Source organism: Thunnus maccoyii, chromosome 22 (genome assembly GCF_910596095.1).
Source record: "Thunnus maccoyii chromosome 22, fThuMac1.1, whole genome shotgun sequence".
NCBI lineage: Eukaryota > Metazoa > Chordata > Actinopteri > Scombriformes > Scombridae > Thunnus > Thunnus maccoyii.
In genome coordinates this window covers 10,939,414-10,960,460 of record NC_056554.1, presented here as the reverse complement: position 1 = coordinate 10,960,460, position 21,047 = coordinate 10,939,414, and the positions used below count along the sequence as shown (strand labels likewise).

The 21,047-nt window shown below is 39.8% G+C and overlaps 1 protein-coding gene across 14 annotated transcripts in view; it reads left to right on the top strand.

Moving 5' to 3' along the window:
* Nucleotides 1–21,047, top strand: part of LOC121889010 (receptor-type tyrosine-protein phosphatase delta) — a 369,584-nt gene that overhangs the window by 1,175 nt on the left and 347,362 nt on the right. The window lies entirely within an intron of this gene.

The window sequence follows — 21,047 nt, the reverse complement described above, 5'->3', positions numbered from 1 at the left end:
TAATAAATAGAGGATGCAGACTTGATAACGTGCATGCACGCAAACATTTCAAAATGTGGGATATTCTCTGTGTGTTAGTTGTTGGGACGTGTTGAGAAAGTTTGGTTTGATGGTTGGTCTGGAAACTGAGGCCATTTGGATGGTTTGTCTTTGAATAACGGCTATGTGTGTGCGTGCGTGTGTGCGCGCGTGCCCAAGGGTTCCTGACTCAGGTGAGGTAGACGGTGGGTGGGCTGTGACTCACTCAGTTTACCCATTTTGCTGCTGTTATCTGACAGGCTTTGATGTCAGATTTGACTGGTGATTGACAGTGGATCATGCGCAGTAGTGTGTCAGCAGAGGCCCGTGATTTTTTTTCTCTTCTTCCACTCCATCACTGCAAGCTATATTTGGAAGTTACCAAATTCCATGATTTTTCTGTGTTAAACAGTATTTGTCAGACTACTACTGACAAGTGATTCATACATGGCCAATTACCCGTGATTTGCAGTCATACTTTGCAGCCTGAGAGAAAAGTGGAAAGCTCCAAAAGGCAAGATAATGAACTGAAAAGTTTGTGTGCCTCAGTATTTTGTAGCAAGCCAACCCGAGGAGAAGCAATCTCAAATGAGGGCAAGGACAGCTCACACAGGCTGAGAGATGTGTCCTCCCTGGCTAGTGCAAAGTGACAGAGGGCTAAGTGAGCATGACCATTCAGGAGAGGTAATATCATTACGGTCTGCCAGTCAGGAGGCAGTACAAGAGATAGGCTACTGTTGCATTTCAAAAAGAATTTAATGGGAAGCACACAGGACAGGAAACTGTGACATGAGGGCAGGTAGAATTTACCAGACAAGTACACCCACATGTGGCTCAATACACTTTAGCTAGTTTTTAAATATGACAATCAATGTCTTAATCTAAAAAGTTGTTTTGTGCTGTGAGGTTAGCATTACAGAGATGGGGGTATCATCTATCTATCTACCTGGAAACACTGTGGACATCATAAAAAAAATCTGATTGTGTATCTATGATACTATATACTATGTTATCTAGACTATTATTTATTATAATAGTATTATATCTATACTCTAATATAGATATAACACGGCCAGCACTGATGTGAAAATAAACAACAGGAACACCTGCTGTACAGACAAACACACATCCTCGTCCTTTTTTAAATTACCATTGCTAGAACAGCAAATTGCAACATGCTCAAATGTTGAAATACAACAGTCCTTAAGGCTAGTTATCCCTGACGTTTTGAGTTCCAAAGTGGATTTGAATCATTTGCTGTCAGGCAGTGAATTTCTTGCAAAGCTTTCAAGGATTAGTCCCAGGTAAGAATGTCCCCTGCCATCCTTTACCCAGCAGTGCTTCCATTTTATAAACTGGCAACATTCTGCGTTTTTCCTTCGTCTTCCCTTTGAGTGATACTCCCAAAACTACTCGCCAGGCCCCCATCAATCACTGTTGGATGGGATTTGAGCAACAGCTAGAAATAGTAAGCGGGAAAGACAGGTCTGCTTGCTCACAGTTGCAAGAGCTCCTCCAAAATTGACCCGAAAGCCACAGCCAGCAGTGCCACTTAGATAGCTGCGTTTCTGCAAATCTTTTCCTCCTATTAATTATGCCTTAACATAGGTTGCTCTGGTGCAGCCATGTTGACAACACACCCACTATTCTTCTGCCTGCTGCACCCCCTTGGAGAGAAACAGACGTAAGCTGTAATTATGGTTTATAAACTTCCTCCAGGTGACATAATCGGGGCATGGCTGAGTTGACAAGGGGCTGTGATAACAGCTACTAATAAATTTATAGCTGATTTTTTTTTTCTTTTGCATTGCATATTTCTGAGACTGTTACTTTATAAATACACTGTTGGATGCAGCACATCATATATAGTTCATCCTTGTTGAAAATTCAATAATAATAATATCAATAATAATATAATGAGGAAGACAGGAGTACTAAAAGAGTGCAAATATTGCCCATTTCTCAGCAAAAAAGGTGAAAGCAGTACACCTATGGGAAAGCAGCAGCTATATTATCCCTGTGTTTTTACTGTGAGGAACACCTTGATTGTGGTCCAAGGCTCGGCAAGCTGAGTAGCCGGCTCTCAGGGGCCGTTTTATAATGAGGATGCGCTGTCAGATAATTAGATACACCTGGCACAGGCGTTTTCAGGAAATTTTGATTCATCCCAAAATAAAATGTCTGTGCCTGCCAACATGAAAGCAGGAAAAAAAAATATCCCGCTGTCACATTGCTTCTCCTCTCATGGTGGCAATGTTTTATTTATTTATCCACATCTTAATGCTCTTGGATGAGGCGGGCTTCATTTTGTGCTAGCTGATGCATTAGCTGCCAAAGTTTTTCATCTCTCGCAGAGTGAGCCGCTCACTCATAAGGGTGCCAGTGTCTCTCTCCGTGGACATCGACTCTCTCTGAGACGGGATGTTCTGATGCCGCTAAATTTAATGACTCCCTTGGCTGCATGGCACAAGATACCATCTAATTCTAATTCTAAGACAGTGGCATGACAACACATATCCCTCCCAAAATAGCTGCGTGACTATGCACATCACCATAACCTTAGATGTGGCTGCTCACGTGTTTCTGCAAACGAGAACAGCATAGGTGTGTATTTGAAGGGAATATTCATCCTTAGACAATGTGTGTGTTTTTCCTTTTTGTGCTTCCTTAATGATGTTTCAATACAGACATTAAATGTTTGGAGATTCTGAATTTGATGGATGCACATGTGAACTAATCAGCCATTTCATACATAGACTGTGTACAGCAAGCAGAGAATGATTAATTGAATTCACTCCAACACACACACACACACACACAGGTATATGCAGACCCATGCACACAAACACAATCTTAAATATAACGTCTTTTTCTTAGCCATTGATTAGAAAATGCTGCGTGAGATGAAACCCTCTCACCTGCGCTGTTTATTTATCAGGCACATGACTCCGGTCATAAATCAGACACTCATTAAGTTGTTAAACAACAACTTTTGCCTTCTGCAGGAGACATCAGTGCTATTAAGCCTGATATATGTGATACAGTAGGAAAGTGAGCCATTGCAGACTGCTCACGTTATCCAATTAAGAGATGTTTTGTTCCTCATTTTTTACTCACACACAGGTTTCACACTTTATTTGAAATGTCCCAATGCGGACACTCAAGTTGGTATCAAGTGACTCCAAAAACTACAGATCATCAGATTATATGTACGGCAGTAAGCAAGGCAGTGACACAGCTGAAATGTACTTTTTGTTACCTGATAGCTGAATATCAACACTACTGTAAGTCTTGTCTGTGTACAATTGATACTCTGGTGTCTACATTTTCTGTGTTAGAGCTAAATCAAAACAATAAGACGTGATGAATATATGCAAGATTATATTGTAATAGGCCGACAAAAATGTAAGTTGAATTTAAGTGGTATTGCTTAAATCTTATTCTTAATAGAATGACACATTTTTAGAGGTGTTTGAACTCTACATATCTGAAATACATGTGCTAGTAACCACATATTTCCCTGTTGTGGTCAATTTAGTTTTCTAAATTGACCACAACAGAAAAAAATGTCTTTAAGGACTTTCTGTTCATTTGGCTTAAAAGTTTAGATTGCTAATTTGTTTTTAGCCTTGGAAACAGCTGTTGACAAAAAAAATCTCACCATAAGGTCCACTTTAGTAGCTGTTCTGGAGCTTTCAATTGTATCGCACAGTCCTCCTCAGCAGATGGAGTTTGCCCAGTTGTCATGAAATTAAATTCCTAATTCCTTTTTTTTTTTCCTGAGCAAATCCACCACACTAGGGCAACACCATCTGTTAAGGAAGATCGTGTGATGTGATAAAAAGCTCCAGAACAGCTATGAATGGACCTTGTGGTGAGACTCTAATTTAAGTTGTTTATTTTTTTTGTCAACTGCTGTTTCCACAGTTGAGAATGAATTTTCAATCTCTAAATCTATTCAGTTTTCACTATTAAAGGACCAGTGTGTAAGATTTAGGGGGATCTATTGGCAGAAATGGAATACAATATTCATAAGTATGTTTGAATTAATGATAATCACCTGAAAATAAGAATTGTGTTTTTCTTACCTTAGAATGAGTCCTTTATATCTACATAGGGAGCAGGTCCTCTTCCACAGAGCCCACCATGTTGCACCACCATGAACCAGAACAGACAAACTGGCTCTAGAGAGGGCCTTCCGCGTTTTTCGCACGTTTCGCAGCCACTGTAGGGTCTCTTACATGCTTGAAAGGGGAGGAAGGGCGGTATTCAGTTGGTTGCAATCTGCAACCTCACTGCTAGAAGCCATTAAATCCTTCACACTCGTCCTTTAAAGTCCCTGAAAACGTGATTATAAATCTTAAGTATTCCTTGACAACGTTAAATATTCATGATTAAATAAGCAACAATTTAAAGTTAAATCTTGGGGAAGAAAACAGTTTTTAACAGAGTTTAACACTCAGCTTATCTTCTTCATCAAGACTTTGTGAGTGTGTTTTGATCAGATTTAACTGACAGTAGCCTGGCGACATCAGCAACAATTCCACAACTGTCATTTTGATTCTAATGTTCCGAAACTCAGAGAGATGCACAGTCATCTGTGACATCACCCTTTTCCAACTAAGCCCCACCCACTTCAAAGCAGTGAGAAAATGGAGGACAAAAACACACAAATCTGTAATGTGAAATAACTAAAACTCTCAGAAAACTCAGAAAATAATGTGTTTACGTAGGATCCAATCACTCAGAAAGAAGCTGATTCAAAAAGGTTTCAGGGCCTAAAAGTAGTGGAATCAATAAGACATACTAAAATTCAATACAGAAAAGACTACACATCTAAGGTACGGCTAGACCTCAGCAGCTCTGTTTCTGCACTGTATATGTCTGGCAACAAATACGATGTCAGTTCAATCATAGCATTAGATCTGGAGCATATTGACTCCTTGTGAGCCCAACAGTCAACAAGGTTTCCTGGCCTTCCCTGCGTCACTGGTGATGCAGAAGAAATAATTCAGCTGTGAGCGAGTGTCACAATATTTCATGATTGGCAACTGTGTGGTTTATAATAGCACTGCCAGTTTGTAACACAGTATTCAAAGCAATACTGCAGAGCACATGAGCACACAAGTCTAGGTCAAAACCTAGTATATAGCTGCACTGTGTATGAAACACTAGTGGGCTTTTAATATTTGTATGTCACCTAGTTACCAGCTATTTTTTATATGTTTTATATATTATTTCACTTACCTACAACCTGAATAATACTTTTAATGCAATAACTATCAAGTTAATCATTAATGCTAATTGTAAATGACCCCAACACAGCATGTATATAGGAAGCATTGAAAATGTCATTGGGGACAATCTAATGGGGTAAAATTTTTAACAGAGTAGATGTCATTTCCTGTATTCTGGTGCCTTTTAACAAGTGGTTTGATACCTGAAATTAAAAAGCTAAAAGTACAGAAATTTATTCGATGACTAGTTCAGAGCCATCTTTAACAATTTGAGGAATCTCTTTGTGCTTGCATGCAATTACAATTGCTGTTAAATTCATTTCTTTAATGTTATGAAATCAATGAATAAAGTGGAGAGGACAACTGTAGTCAAAGTGCCCATGTGCATTCTCCAAAAAACTACATTCATCTTCCAATGATTTCTATTCATTCATGCCTATTATGTTGTTAGCCAGTTATCTGGCTTTGTTAACACACACATTTTTTTACACATGTGACACTGCTACCGAGAAGCATTCCACATAAATACATAGGGCAAGATTTCATGAGAAAAGGCTTCAATATAATAATCATCTGCCACCTTTCATGAAAAGCAATAGTCTTGAATTCATAAGTGGCATAGGTTTGAGGAGACTGTGTGAGCAAATCCATCAAGTTACCTGGATAACATCATAACAGCTTTGTGGCACAGGTCCCTGATATATACTTTTTTGGCTCAAGGGAATCAATGACTAGCTAACGTCAGCGGCGTGCTCGTGTGTATGTGTGTGCATGCTATGTGAGAATCTGCCTGGGTGCAAGGTAGCAGTGAAAAAGGAAAGTGGAATTTCATTGATTTGGGCATTCTCTCAATAAGCAAGCAGAATGGATTTGACAATGAAGCACTGACACAGCGCTCTGAAAAGAGCAATGAGTGGATAGACCCATGCGCTGATTATCAACATGGTAAAAATACGGTAAAGATGGGGGGTGGTGGAGGTCTAAACAAATAATTTTAAAAAATGGGTGGGACTTTTGACTTTTGAAAAGACACAAGACACATGTAACATGCGGACACTGACAGTAAGTTACACTGGCGATGGCGCACAGACCCTCTCTTCTCAAATAGGTGTTATTTGGATAAACTGACCACATATTGGGAATCTAAATGGTTATATTTACATCCACCAAAATATTAAAACTTAATTAAGTGACAACAGCTTAATCTGCACTATTGTATTACTGCCAGTTGGTGCAAAATGCATTCTGGAATACTTAGCTTCGGCTGGCTTCGGCTGACCAATGGTGTCACTTCATCACTCTGCTACTCAGTCAGTCAGCCATGGACACTATACAGTTGTAGGGCTGTCCCTTGCTGTTGCGACCAGCCAAAAATAATATATCTATTGATAAGTGCACTGTGTACTGTTAGGATGTTGTTGTTAGGTTGTATACGTAAGCTATTGTTTATTTTATTAGTGCTCCGCTGCCTTTACCTTGAACCTGCAACAAAGTGACCAAACATATGGTCATGCTCTATTGTACACTGTTATTTCCCGTTACCTCACTTTTATCCCAAGGTAGCAAGAAATCTAACCCTGGCTCAACGATGCATGATTTGAAATTCATCTCAGCAATGAGGACTGTGGTGGACCTTTCCCCTCCCTGCTCGACTTGCTGTGTTTTTTATTACCAAAAGAAAACCTGCATCTGTATTGTGTAGTTGAACTAGGGGAATGGGGGTGGGGGAACGTTGCTGTCTGTCTGCTCTAACATGACAGGAACTCACAAAACTAATGGACACTGACAAAAGATGAAGACAAGAGGAGGATGTTACAGAAGTGCTGCCCCGAGTCAGAATCACTGCCTGAACTAATAACCATGTTATACTGGGATGGACACAATATGATAAACATCTGTAGAGTATAATGCAATCCAAAACAAGAGGAACACAAACTACAGCTTTAAAATAATTATAAGGCTGAGTTAAAATCCTTAAGAGAATTTCAATATTTGTTCGCTACAAAGATGCTGCAGTTATTGCAGGGCTGTTGTTTTGGAATGCAGAAAATTCGACAGGCGTCCATGATAGCATCTTCATCTCTTGTAGGTTATGTAGCTTAGTTCCTCTTTTGATGCGACAGGTGCTAGCTTAGATAATGACTTGGTGCGGTTTAAAGAGCAAATGTGATTTTACGTTCTGACCTTTTTCTAAGCCACACATACTGCACCACGGTGTGGATATTTAATCTCCATACATGCTATAGCTGTGGCAATCCTCTGCTATCTCTAAGCCTGAGAGATCTCAGAGGGCACTGGTATGTTGAGTATTGGCACCATAGTCTGCTGCGATATCGAGGCAAAGAAGAAAACAGAAAGAAATAATGCAGGCAAGATGGAGCCAGGGTACTCTGCACAGTTCGATGCTGCTGCTTCTATCCGACATGAACAAGAGAAATCAATTAGAACTACTCGGTTGCTATCCAAGGGACTTCCACCATGGGGAAGGGTAGAGCGAATCAAAGCGTTTGGGAAAAAAAAAAAACAAAAAGAGAAAGTAGCAGAAGAGGAAAGTGAACTCGAGTGGCATTTTGTTGTATTCTTTGTCAGATCAGCTCCCTCTGACCTCAAGATAACATTCATGCTCACTGTGTTCATCTGAGGCATGCTTAGAATTCCAGACACTTCCCCATCTCTTTTTTTAACACAGATGTAAAGCTTTCTCACTTACTGTCCTTTCAGGTCAGTAATGAGAAAAAAGAAAGGCTGGCAAAAATGTTCCTTTGCAAGAATATGTCGATGAAGCCTTAGCATAGTTTACCCGCAGTTTCTGCCATTGTCCCAGCAGCCTTAGATTCACACTATTATGTTTATATTCATACCTTAGAGCCATTCCACCAGTCACTTGGAGGTCACTGTGAACAACATTTCTTTTTCACACCATGATGGGCACCACAGTTTTCTGAAAAGAAAAGAGCAAACAAGTTGGACTATTAGCAATCATACAGTTTTAAAAGTTTTATTTAAACATGGTTATTTTGGAAAGATCCTTAGTTATATAAAAAGATCCTTACAGTCTCCCAAGATTAAAACAAAAAGATTATTCACATTGAATATGAAATAGTCCAGCTATTGTGGTAGGATCAGTGAAGCTAGTATCCACAGCATATCATTTATTAATAGTATTTTACAGCCAGCTAAAGTACAATCTCACTATGATTTAAAATATACATGCAGTGCTACAGTAAATGCAGTGATCCTCTGAATCCTACATCCAAACTTGACTTAATAGACATTTAGTCTATACGTGGACTTCCCAAAGATCCTGAGAAAATTATTTTTGCTTAAGTGGCAGAGATGAACGAAAGAGATAAGGCAATTGATGCTTTATGCATATTTCATTGAATGCAGCTGAGCACTGTACTGTAAATACTGAGGTCGAAAGCGCACAGCATGGCTTTCACAAGACCCAGAGGCCTCATTGTCTTTGATCAGACTGAAATACGACACTTTCTGATCAAGCCCTACTTTGGACATTTAAATCAAACCCCTGACAGGCTCAGCGGCTCTAAGGCTGGGAGATAGGGTATAATCTCTACACATAGGAGAAAGTGGACACCCCTGGAAGTGTGCTAGAGTCTATTATATTGTACATTTTGAAATCTTTCTTCCCCACCTTTCCCTTGATGAATATCTAGTAGTTGGTGATAGGGGAGTTATTCTAGAGTGTGGAAATTCAATTTGACAAAAAGACCTGTCTCATGGATTCTTTTAAGTGGTTATTATATCATAAAGTCTGCAGGGTAACAGATCTGGAAGGATTAATGAACAGGAATCCATAATTTCTTTTGTCTCTGTAGCTATTTATGTGTAAATCTGCTATGAAAAAAAAAAATGACATGAAAGAGACGTGAGCATAATATTCGAAATTATAAACAAAAAGATGGATATCCGACAGGTTCAGTGTTTTCATGTGCTGGTAAAATAATGAACATTTTAACAGCACTGGCTTAGAAAGTTGCGTTCCATCTATAATCCTGTGTGTACAGTTAGCTCAGTCCCCTGACAGAGCACACATGTAAACACAGTACCCCCACCTCCCACTCAGCCCCGCTGTAGGTTTGGCTGTGGGTGCTTGGCAGATCCCTCGGCATCATGAGAGAATAACAATGAGGGTTTTGGGAGGGATCAGTTCCCCAGCACAGAGCCATACTGGGTAGGGTTTATGTAAGACCCTGGCTTCCTGAGCTCTCTGCCAGTTTAAGACGACAAACAAATGGTACCAAGGAGTACCAACTTGCCAAAGGGGGGGATTGCATCTCTTCATGCTACCCCCACTGCTTCATCCTCCCCTCCGCAACACAAACACCATCCCTCTGTTCATGCACAAGCCTGGTTATGCGTCGTGGCTTGTGATACCAGGTCTCATGTGTATCCATGCAAGTTGATGTGTGTTTTCACACCATTTGTTGGCTCTGCAGCACTGTCGCCCGCTTTGAAGCCACCCCCTTCCTTTATCCTCCTCTTCCTCCCTTTGTTTTCCCGTTCACATGTTTCAATGAAAGAAGGCTGGGATCTGTCAAAACCTATCCTTCCTTCTGTCTGGCTTGTCAACTATTTTTTTTTTATTTTTTTATTTTTAGGTGGGCTGCTACGGAAATTCACTCAGCCCTGACACCGCAGTGGTTCTTAAAATGTCAAAACAGGTAGAGGCTGAAATGTTGCCTTTTTGGATGATACAATTTATGTTTTTTATCAGCTTTTTCTGTTGCAGTTCTGCTTATGATGTGAGTCATGCCATAGCTTCTTGATTATCCATATGAATTTTAAGGCAGTATAAATAGAGCGAGATCCACTCAACCCATTTTGAGAATTCCCATTCATGACTTATTTTTGTAGTTATTCCTGTAGAAATCAAGTGTGCAAAAAGGCAAAACAAGCACCATGAGTCATGCTGTAGCAATCGTGCAGCAAGATAGGCCTTGCTGAACAGTGTTCACATGGTTGCAGAGCTCCTTGATCTTAACATGAACCACTAAAAAGTGCCAGACCAGCTCGATTTTAAGCTCCATGCTACATAATTGCAACTATCCACTGATAAGATGAGGCCTACAATCCCTTGGTGCCAGATGTATTTTTAGAAGTGAAAGTGTTTAGCACTCTGCGTGTGTGTTGTCTAAATTTTTGCAACAGAAGGCATCCAAGTCTGTTGTTTTAATCAGCTGCATCTGGACTTTGTTTGTTGGGGAAAAATACAGAGGATACATTAATATTTAGATTGCTCAACTGGTCGAGGTTATCATTCATACATGAAAGCCAAATCAGATCAAGTCAACAAATGCTGTTGAAAGGTGAATTTGGGAATATCCCAGATGATAGAAAAGACTGGATATGAAGTGAAGGTCTCAATCATTTCCTTCCCCAGACACTATGAAGAAGACATATTGTGCACAGTGCCTTCTGACATGCAGTAGTCCAGAGCAAGGTCTTCCTTTATTTCTGCATAGCACAGGAATACACCATAGATAACATTAGGATCCACTGAGTTGGGAGTAAGGGGAAAATCGATGTAAGGTGAAAATTAAATTTAGCCCAAAGAGCCTTTAGGCAAAGTGCAATTTGAAAACACATCTTTTATGTTCCCCTGGGCGTCTGATAGGGGTGGGCAGGAGATGGACGGTGAATTTAACCATCATGGAAAAAGGCAGAGGTATGCTACGAGGGAAGGGAAACACCCTCATCTCACTCCTAATGTGCCTCCCTTTTGATTGTCGGATAATTTGGTTAGGGCCATGCGTCCCTTATCGGATCATATCAAAGGTCAGAGGCGTCCTGTAGACAAATCAATCTCCCCGTCTGAGGAGGCGCAGAGGAAGCATGGATTGAGGGAGAGCCGATCCATCTAGTGAGCCCAGAATGAAGGTGGGTGAGGAGGAAAAAGGGAGAGGTGGGGGCAAGAAAAATTATGGCATCTGCTGCTCAGAGAGAAGTGGGCGAGGAAGGTGAGATTGAACTGTTGACTTGGGGAATGTGATATGCTCAGAGAGAAAAAGAGTTTACATTATTGCTTGCCGTACAAGAGCAGTTCTTTGAAAAGATCTGGCATATTATGGTCCTCCTGATTACCAGCTTACCAGTTAGTCATGGTACGCAAGTCACTGATATGTCCCAACTCGACCGAAAACGATATCAGTTTTGGTGTAGGACTCAGAAGTGGTTGAAAGCTTCTCTTTTCTGCCATTTTTTCTAACAAAAAAAAAAAAAAAATCCTGGCTTTCCTGGTCACCACTGCCTGACAGTATCATCTCTGCGCTCTAATAGGTGTGAGGATAATCCAGTGGCTGCACATCTCCTCATGCATGGCTTCCCACTTCCCCCCGTTTAATTCAATTTCTCAGTGTTCATACTTTCAGAACAGGTTTACAAAGGTTCTATTTGGTGCATTGAGCTGTCTAACCAACTTGCATGTTCTGCTCAAGGTTACAACTATTACTGAGGCAATTAGTTGAAAGACTGGAAATTAATCTGCAATAATGTAGGGAATCAATTAATATTACCCATTTATCACACAAAATGCCAAATGCTTCTGGTTTCAGATGTTCATTGTCAGGTTTTGTTGCTTTTTTGTGTTTAATATCATTGTACATCGGATATCCTTGAGTTTTGGACTGTTAGTTGGACAAAATAATATGAAAAATAAATTAAGCCAGTGGTTCTCAAACTTTTTCATGTCAAGGACCCCTAACTGACACAAATTAGACCACAGACACCCATTTCATAAGATTTTGACCCAGGTTCCCCATCTGATAAGACTTTTGCTTTTAGATGTTTTATTACAGAAAGTGTATGAAACCTATGACCAAAATAGTCATACATTCTGTCATTGTGTTACTTATGGATAAAATTATAATGAAAATAAATTATTCCCCTTTTTGCTGGGGGGCCCCTGGAACCCCTTCAAGGATCACTGGGGGTCCCCTGACCCCACTTTGAGAACCACTGAATCAAGCAATTGAATTTGTATTGATATTTTCATGCAAAATGAATGTGGTTGACATGGGCAGCACAATAGTTAGTTATTTATTGTGTCATGCACATACAAGCAACCAGCCCACATGGACTTACAAGACACCAAAATGCAGTTGCAGTGGTGAAACATTTGTCAGAAACAGATGAGAACAAAACCGCTAACGTTACATTACAAAGAACTGTCTTCTGCACCAGTCAGCCACACTAAAGGTTTCCTTCCTGAAACACAGCTCAAGTTTTTTATAACCAGTCAACCAGAAAAAAATAATTGGAAATTAAGGACATTTTACTAAATGGTGTATCCCTTGAATCATCATAACGAGCAATAAAACATAAAAGGGATTTAGTCTTCAGTTTCACCTTAATCACATAGCAAACAGAGTCTTTTTTCTCTTCAGGGAAGGCAGTAAACCTGCCTCTTTCTATAGCTAATGGTAATGTACCTAAACGTGACTGTGCACACAGAGATCTTTTACTTTTGGATATACAATACTTGTACAGGAGCAGAGGTCTTTCAATGACATATGTAATGGATAACATCCTCATATACAGTATTAAGTTCAAATTTTCCAGTATTTTCCATGTTGTTCACAGTATAGTCTTAAGGTAAAGGTCAGTTGCTCCATACAGTTTAAATTTTGATTTGCATTTGGCAATTCTTTCTGGCATTTTATAGAATAAGCAATTAGTTGATTAATTAAAAAATGAGAGTAATTGATAATGAAAATAATCATTAGCTGAGGCCTTAGTCACAACCGTGAGTGATATGCTGTCTTCAGGGAGTTCCATTAGAGGTTGTTCATGATAAGCACTACAGTAGTGATACCACTATTTATCATTCCTCTGCCTCATCACACTGAATATTTTAACTAATATTCCAGAGCTCTTAGAATACCCATTAACAAATAGTCATAATTGAACCAATGATGCATAAACACACAAGTGGTGGGCAGCAGTGCTAGGCAAAGTTTATAGGTGAGTATAAATCATCCACAGTTTAATGCCAACAAGATGTTTAATTTGGTCCCTCTGAGTGCGTAATTAGATCAATTAGCCTGAGTCCTGCATAGAGAAGCACATGGAGAAAGGACCCACGTTGCTCTCTGGTCTCCCTACATTAAAAGGCAACAATGTATTTCCTCCTTTTAAACTCCCTGTGTAATAACTCACCAGAGCCTTCCCTCCAGACACCGTTGCAAAGGTTCAGTGTGAGATAATGTTTGCTCAAGCAACTCTCAGTGAGATTCAGCGCTCCGGTGACACCATTACTCTAAGCTCATTGCCTAGTCAGGTTGGGTGGGTCTACCTTGCCACAGAGAGTCGAAGCGCAGAGGCGCCAGAAGAGAGAGCACCTCTCAAGACAGATTACATGTCTGTGGACAAGCGAACAGGCTTGCACTTCACCTCCGCCTTAGACAAGCGGGTTATAATCTTTGGGTGTTTTTTTTCATGCTCTTGCCAGTCATATAATGCATCCAGGACAAGATGCTCGCCTGGCAGCCCAAACAGGTGGACGACAAGGCAGCTTACACATTTTCGCTAATTGCAGACAGTCAGTGAGACGTATCTGAAATGAAGATGATGGCACAAGCCTGCAGAGGAAGTCAAAGCAGCCTAGGCCTGAGCCAAAGTGTTTTAAATGGATTACACCAGTGTGTCATTGCGATTACATGCTCCTTGCAGGGACTGCGACAAGATGAATTGTATTTTATGGCTTTACAGCAGATTCTTTTTCTTTCTTTTCTCCTCCAACTTGAATGCATTTTTCCCCCCTCTACGAAGTAGCGTGTTCTGAATGTTGGATTGTTTTTTGCCTTTGAACTACCTCACAAACAGTTCATCTGCTACTTTTCCTTAAGGTGACATTTTCTGTTTATCTCAGAGTCGAGTGGCTGACTGAGAAAACATGTATATGTATACATTTTCATGCTTTGGAAATGATATTTCAGACTTATTTTTGGCTTGTTTGTATGGCTAAAACACTAGTACTCACCCTCATTTTGCATTTCAAAACATACTCTTGGTAGTGAACCTCAAAGGGCCTCAGAAAATGATACATATAAACACATACAGCATTTGATAGTTTTTCTCTATATGTCTACATACTGTAGGTCCAACCATTCACTCCCTGTTTACTATAATAATAATGTTTTTTAGGAGCCCTCTTATCTTTCTTTCCCTGTCAGTATAACGTATCACTGCAGTAAGTCATTTACATGTCTGTGCACGTACAGCACAGTAACAATCACTAACTCCACTTTCTACTTACATACAGTGTGTACTGTGTGTCATAAACCTCATTGATAAAAAAATGATTTAATAACATCTCTGCAGAAAATCAGTAGATATGGCAAGGTGAGCGGGCAGAGAGGGTTATGAAAGCTTCAGAGTGAGTGTGTGTAAGTGTGTGTGTGAGTGAGCGAGAGAGAGGGAGAGGGAGAGAGAGAGAGGTTGTGTCTCAAGGGAGCCCATTAAGTAGGGGAAAGACATGGGGTTAAACAGTTGAGAACTTCCACCATGCTGCAGAAGAACGCACGTTCATACAGTCATACACATACAATATTTTTTTATATTTGAAGACACTTATCAGCTTTACTATAACAGAGTTACGCTCCTTGTAAACCAGCAACTTTGAATAGCACTGTCTTTCTACTCCCTGTAGTCCTGTGATGTTCATTCTGAGTGAGAACTGTTGAGGCACACTGTTTTCAGTCAGTGTGATGTGAGGGTGGATTACATCTGGTAGCTGTACTGGTGGACATATTCCCCGCACAGGCCCAGGCACAAACTGTGAGACATGTGTCTCTGCGTGGAAGCTAATTGAGATTTGTAACAAAGGTGTTAAGTTGTGTGCTCTGAAGTTGCCTACACACCCAAAAGTCGACGGGGACAGAGTCTGCTTAAGGATAATTTTAGTGTAAATATCTTTATCCTTTTCTCCCCGAATTTCCTTTATTTATGAAGTCATTTGAAATTCAATGCAGATTATAACTGGTAGTTACTGAACATTTTGTCATTTAATTCTGAGGTTTCACAAAATGTAGAGTTTGATCAAATTTTCTCCATGGCAACGGATGAAAATCTAAACAAAATGAAGTTAAATCCCAATCATTTTTTATCTCCAGCAGTCACCTTAATTAAAGTTTATGCCATCACAACTCATCATCATTACAGTCATTTTAGACACAATGTGCAGCCACTTAGACACCAAAGTGTTTTTTTTATATGAACATTATTGTGATCTATTGAGAATTTGTCAGCTGCTACAACCACTAGCATCTGAGTGTTGTTTCTGTTTCTTACTGTAATATGCCTATAAAGTACACCTATAAACTATACTTATGCCTATAGGTCTACAAATAAAGTATATGCTTCAGGGATTTAAAAAACAATCAAAAAAGCGAGACAATGAGGAATTCAGATTTGTTGTCGTGGTAACATTATTGTAAGGCTGTTGCATTTTACAAAGTCAGGATTTTTCCATCTGTGGTGTTGAATACAAAATGCTTCCTCGAAATACTTCTCACATGGTTTGGTGTTATGATGATCTGCCCAGCACAGCTTGCTTGTGTAATTTATTTTGCATTAGCAAAGTTAACATTGGCATTAGGGATATTAAAAGATCACATGAATAGGTATTTTCATGAAAGACTTTCAGTGGAATACAAGCAATGGCCTGTTGTGCATGTTGTGTCTTAATTTTTAGCATGGAGGTTCATTCTTTACAGGTTTTCCTACATTTTAACAGTAGTAGCTTAAATTTCAAATACAAAAGTGACAACTCTAATATGTATATACTGTAGCACATGCACATACAAAGTGGTGGTGGCTGTAATGACGCCCTACAAAGATAGTACTTGAAAATTCCATGTTATGACAACAACTGACTGACCCTTCAATTGACTACGTTAGTTACAATCTTCTACCTGGCTACCCACAGGTGCATTTCCCCCCCTGCTTCACAGAGATCTGCCTCCGCTGCCCTCGGCACTGAAACAATCCCTCAGTCTCTCCTCCTCAAGTGCCTACAAGACTTAATGCTCTTACTGGATTTTATATCAGTGAACACACTTGCTCCTCAAGCTAATCATAGGACTAGCGTCAATGAAATTTGATCAGTCTGAACAATGAGCATTGTGCCCTCCTATTGAGCACCATACAAATTAGCCTCTGTGCCGATGGCCAGTGGGACAATGTATTCTGCTGGCTTTATCACATCTCGCCCCGGCCTACTATTCATTTTGTGGACTGTATAGGATGAATTAATGTACTGAGCAATTTGTAAGGCTATGGATACGGATTACATTGTCTAACAGTATATTTGAATTGGTCTTTGAATGTAACTCCATTGGACTGAGATTAAATTCAGCTGATAAAAGTCAGGCTGTAACAAACCACATTATTATTGCCCTTGTCAGTCTGTTGTGCAAGGCAAAATGAAGCAGTGCTCCCATAATCCTGTTCATCTACAAGAGGTCTGCATTTCTGATTGAATTTCATAAGTTCAGTTGGTGGGGATTGGCTGGGAAGTGATTGCCATTTTGCTTAATATGTCCTCTGCAGGCTCCTGCCTCTCACCTTCTAGCTCCCTTTTTTTGCTCCCAGTTTCTCCCCTAATTCTGCTCCTTCTTTCACTTCATGAATGCACTGATCACAAATTTATGAAGCATTCACCACTGTTTAACCATTAACTGTCCTCCAGCACTTTCAGCAGTCCAGTCTGCTCAGTTTGACTGAAATGATAGGACGCCACTAAGAATGTAACATCCAAAGGAACTTCCTCCTCTCCCAATCAAACAGACTACCCACAGGGACGTCTAGACTGTAGCTGCTCTCTGTCCGCCCTCTCAGTTTTTCTACCGCATTACATCAGATTACTATCATAGTGCAATTTCTCTTAATGCTCCCTGCACTGTAAAATCATCACTACAGTCTTTTATGCAATCTCGACCTAAAGTGATTTTATTTCCCCCTCATAATTGAAAATTATGCTCTTAAATGACTCGTTAAGCATTGCACATTTTCCCCACACACTGAAAGCATTTCCTCTCGTGTTTTTTTTTTTCTTTTTGACAGTCACATTAAGAAAAGTTAATGTGTTGTGTGCATTCCAAGCATCTGCACTCAGTAGAGGCAATTTCCAAACATTTGCAGGCTGGAAAGTCTGCACCCCTGGCTGCGCCTCACGAACAACGCTAACACCTACGCAATCATTTGGTTTCATCTTTCAGCTTATTCTTGTTTCTCTCTTCCACCCATGGTGGCACAGGGAGGACAACCGCTCATAGCTTGTCGTGGTTCCCTGGCAGGCCAACGTGCACTACCAGCTATGATGATTTTCAAGCTAGGGGGAGTTGAGAAAATAAATTAGCATTCTGCTCCAGGCTGCGCCACAATCATTGTGGAGCGTCTCCACAGAGAAACACTAGCATCTACATTTAAACTCGCCTATTAATAAAGTGCAGTAATGATTCACCAGTGACACTTCCCCTTCCCTCTCGCGCCACCTCTGCTCCCACTGAAGCAACTCGTTTGGCTCAAACACTATGAGAAATGGGCGGTGTCATGACATCGGGGAGGGAGGGGGGGAGATCCAACATTCAACATTACGCTTGCTATTCGCCCCACTGAGCCAATGAATTTTTTATAAACTGTCCCCCAGAGGTTCATAAACATTGAGAGAAAAAGCAGGAAAGTCGGAATGAGGGACAGAGACAGGCATGGTGAGGTGGAGGGGGTCCAATTCCGGGGTCCTCACGAGATGTTTTCTTACATCGAGCATGCATAGACACCTGCTGTGGCTGAACTTACGGAGTGCAGCACTTGCTCCCAAGCAGCTGTAAACAAGACTGCATCACTGAGTATTTTTCTGTGCTTAGAGCTGACCCCACCATCCATTTGGCCCTGCTTTATGATTACCATAAATGCCTAGATTGCCTGCATAAAAATGTGGAGTGGAGACGAGGGCCTCTGTTTCCATTAGTGGCCTCTTTTTTACTGGAAGGGCCAAGTGTGTCCCCAGGGTAAGGCCAGAACTCTCACTGTCCTCCACAGTCTGTCAAATAGACTCTGTAATCAAGAAGCGGGCTAAGTGGATGGCCGCACTGATGGTGGTGTTAATAAAATGATTATTCATAGACAGAGATTATTCACCAACTGTGTGTTAGAGAAGTAATAGGGGGCAGGAGTGTCTCCTCACAAAAAGCTCATCTTTGAAAAATTAAAGCTCAATCACTGAAATACATATGTTGCTCAATTGAATATCCTCTAGCCAGTACACATTTTGAACTGCAGGATGCTTTAATTGTTTTCTGTTGAGATATATTAGTGCTTTAATTGTTTGTCCTCAGACACAAAAAGGGTAAAATAATGCTCATTAATGGTATTGTTCTTTTTGTATCACTGTCCACTATGGACTTAATAGCTAAATAACTGAATAGCATCACAAATTTAAGACAACTATTTAACACTGATAAAAAAAAGAGCGAATATACAAAACATACATGACAATGTTGTATTTTCTGGCAAAAGCATATGAGAATGTACACACGTTTTTCAATAATAGGAACTAATGAAGGCAATAATAAAGCAGAAAGCTGTCAGCTACAGGCACATAGTCCACTGTAATCCATGGCTCATAGATTTTTCAGGTCATTTAATCATTTGGGAGCATGAGTCCAACTCAGATTTAATATCAGCAATTGTGCAGAAATGTCCAGGCGGTGCATTGGGTTTTAAGGTCTTGCTGAGACAGTACATAAAATAAAATTGGTTTGTCTTATTGAGGGATTTGAATTTCAATTTGATCTCATCCTGTTTGTTTAGAGGAAGCAACTTTTCTAGAGATAAATCTCAGTGAGGAAGAAATATATGGAAATCCAAATAATTTGTTGCGCTGCATACAAATCTGCAACCAACCAAAAACACATTCAAACTACTGGTACAGCTACCGTTGTGATTAGCATCGACTGTGCAAGAAAAGCGCATTTGCTTTTTTCTTAAAGTGGAGAGATTAAAATGTGAAAGCAACTCCCACAGGAGTTCAGGGGGAAGCAGCACAATAATATATGCAGGGGGGGGAAAAATATATTATGAGCATGATGACAAGAGATCAATGCTGCCTCTTATTCCCAGTGACAGCCTGAAACTAATATACTCATTAGCGTTAATGCCACCGTGATACAAATTGAATGGGGTTTATTTTTAATAGTCCTTCTACTGTCTGCATTGGGTAAAGAGTGGTATTCTATGAGACAAATCTGTCATGTGTCCTTGGGCAGCAGTGGCTAACAGTGGGGTGAAATTAGATAGCTATCATGAAAATTGGAGAAGAAATTGTGCTATATCGTGCACCTTGAACATACTTTTATTTTGCGCTGCTGTGTCTTCACTTGAATTACTGTAGATGGATGTCAGAGTATATGGAGAGCATTTGAACGGGCAAGAAAAACACCTTATTTTGAGCGCTTTCACCGTTTTACCTTCACTATGCTGTAGGCTATGTAAATACAGGTTCGGCAGTTTAAATTCAGTTCATTGCCATATCTAAAGATTAATTCAGCATTTAGTTTTTACATTTCAGTCAGAAAACTGTTTTTCTTCTGGACAAAAATATATTTTTCAGTACCTAAAGGTTTCTTTGTATGGAGAAATAAGTCTCTTAAAACAAAGCAGAATGCTAAGTATGGACTTTATTTCCAAATAAACAGTCCCCTCAGAGAAACCCAGTTACTATCCATCCTAGCAATTACAAAGCTTAAAACACCTTTCCTGTGAGGAGACCTCAGTGGCTGTGAGCTATGTAACATCTGGTTCGATTTGATAATCTTGCATCTAGTATCAACCGATATTACCTGACTTTTGCTCAATATCATTTAATGGACATAAAAATGAATCATTTCTACCTACCGCACATCTGTTTTTTTGAAAGGATTACTCGCAGAATGCCAACGCGGTCAAGATTTTTACACCCAGTCATGTGTGATCACATAAACAATTGTTAATTGTGAAATTATCAGTCGTGTATAACACAAGATGTGGTCTGGAGAAGTGTAGGGAGTTAAAAAAAAAAAAAAAGAAAAAAAAAAACAGCTGGAAGGACAAACAACTAAGCTGCTGAGGCTGGAAAGTTTTTCACAGCTGCTGCTGGCTAACAGCAACAACAAAGCCAAGAGCTGGGATTTAAAAAAGAAAAAAAAAGTGTTTGTGGCACATAGAGCTGACTTCTAATGAGTAACTGCGATTTCCTGCATTCTTGAGATATGTATTTGTAATATAACGGTCACTAGACTGCATCATTAGCAAATGGCTGTCAGAATTGTGTCCAGTTATGCTCATCACTTGCAACTGATGTGATTTACAATCTCCTGGCAAATTTCATTGATGAGTTTCCTTTGTTTATGATTGCCAAGTTCATTTGAAGTTTTATGACCATCTATTAATTTAATAGACTTTTAAAGATAATTAGGTTTATAATTAAAAATGAGGCACAGATAAGGAGAGCGAGCCAGAGTTTTAGCCAAAAATATGAATAATCAAGGTGTTCAGTTGGAACATCAACACAGCATGTAATACAAAAGCAATGACAAAATATTCATTATATTTGTCTGATTAGGGGAGTGGATCTTATTTGATCATTAAATTTTTTAGACAGTCTTACTAACTGTCATTGCTGGAAATGGAATCAAACCATATTCACAGCAATCACAATACTTCCACGCAGGGACGTCATGCAGTCAATTTTTTGAGCTTTCACAGTTTCACAATGCATATGTTAATGTTCAC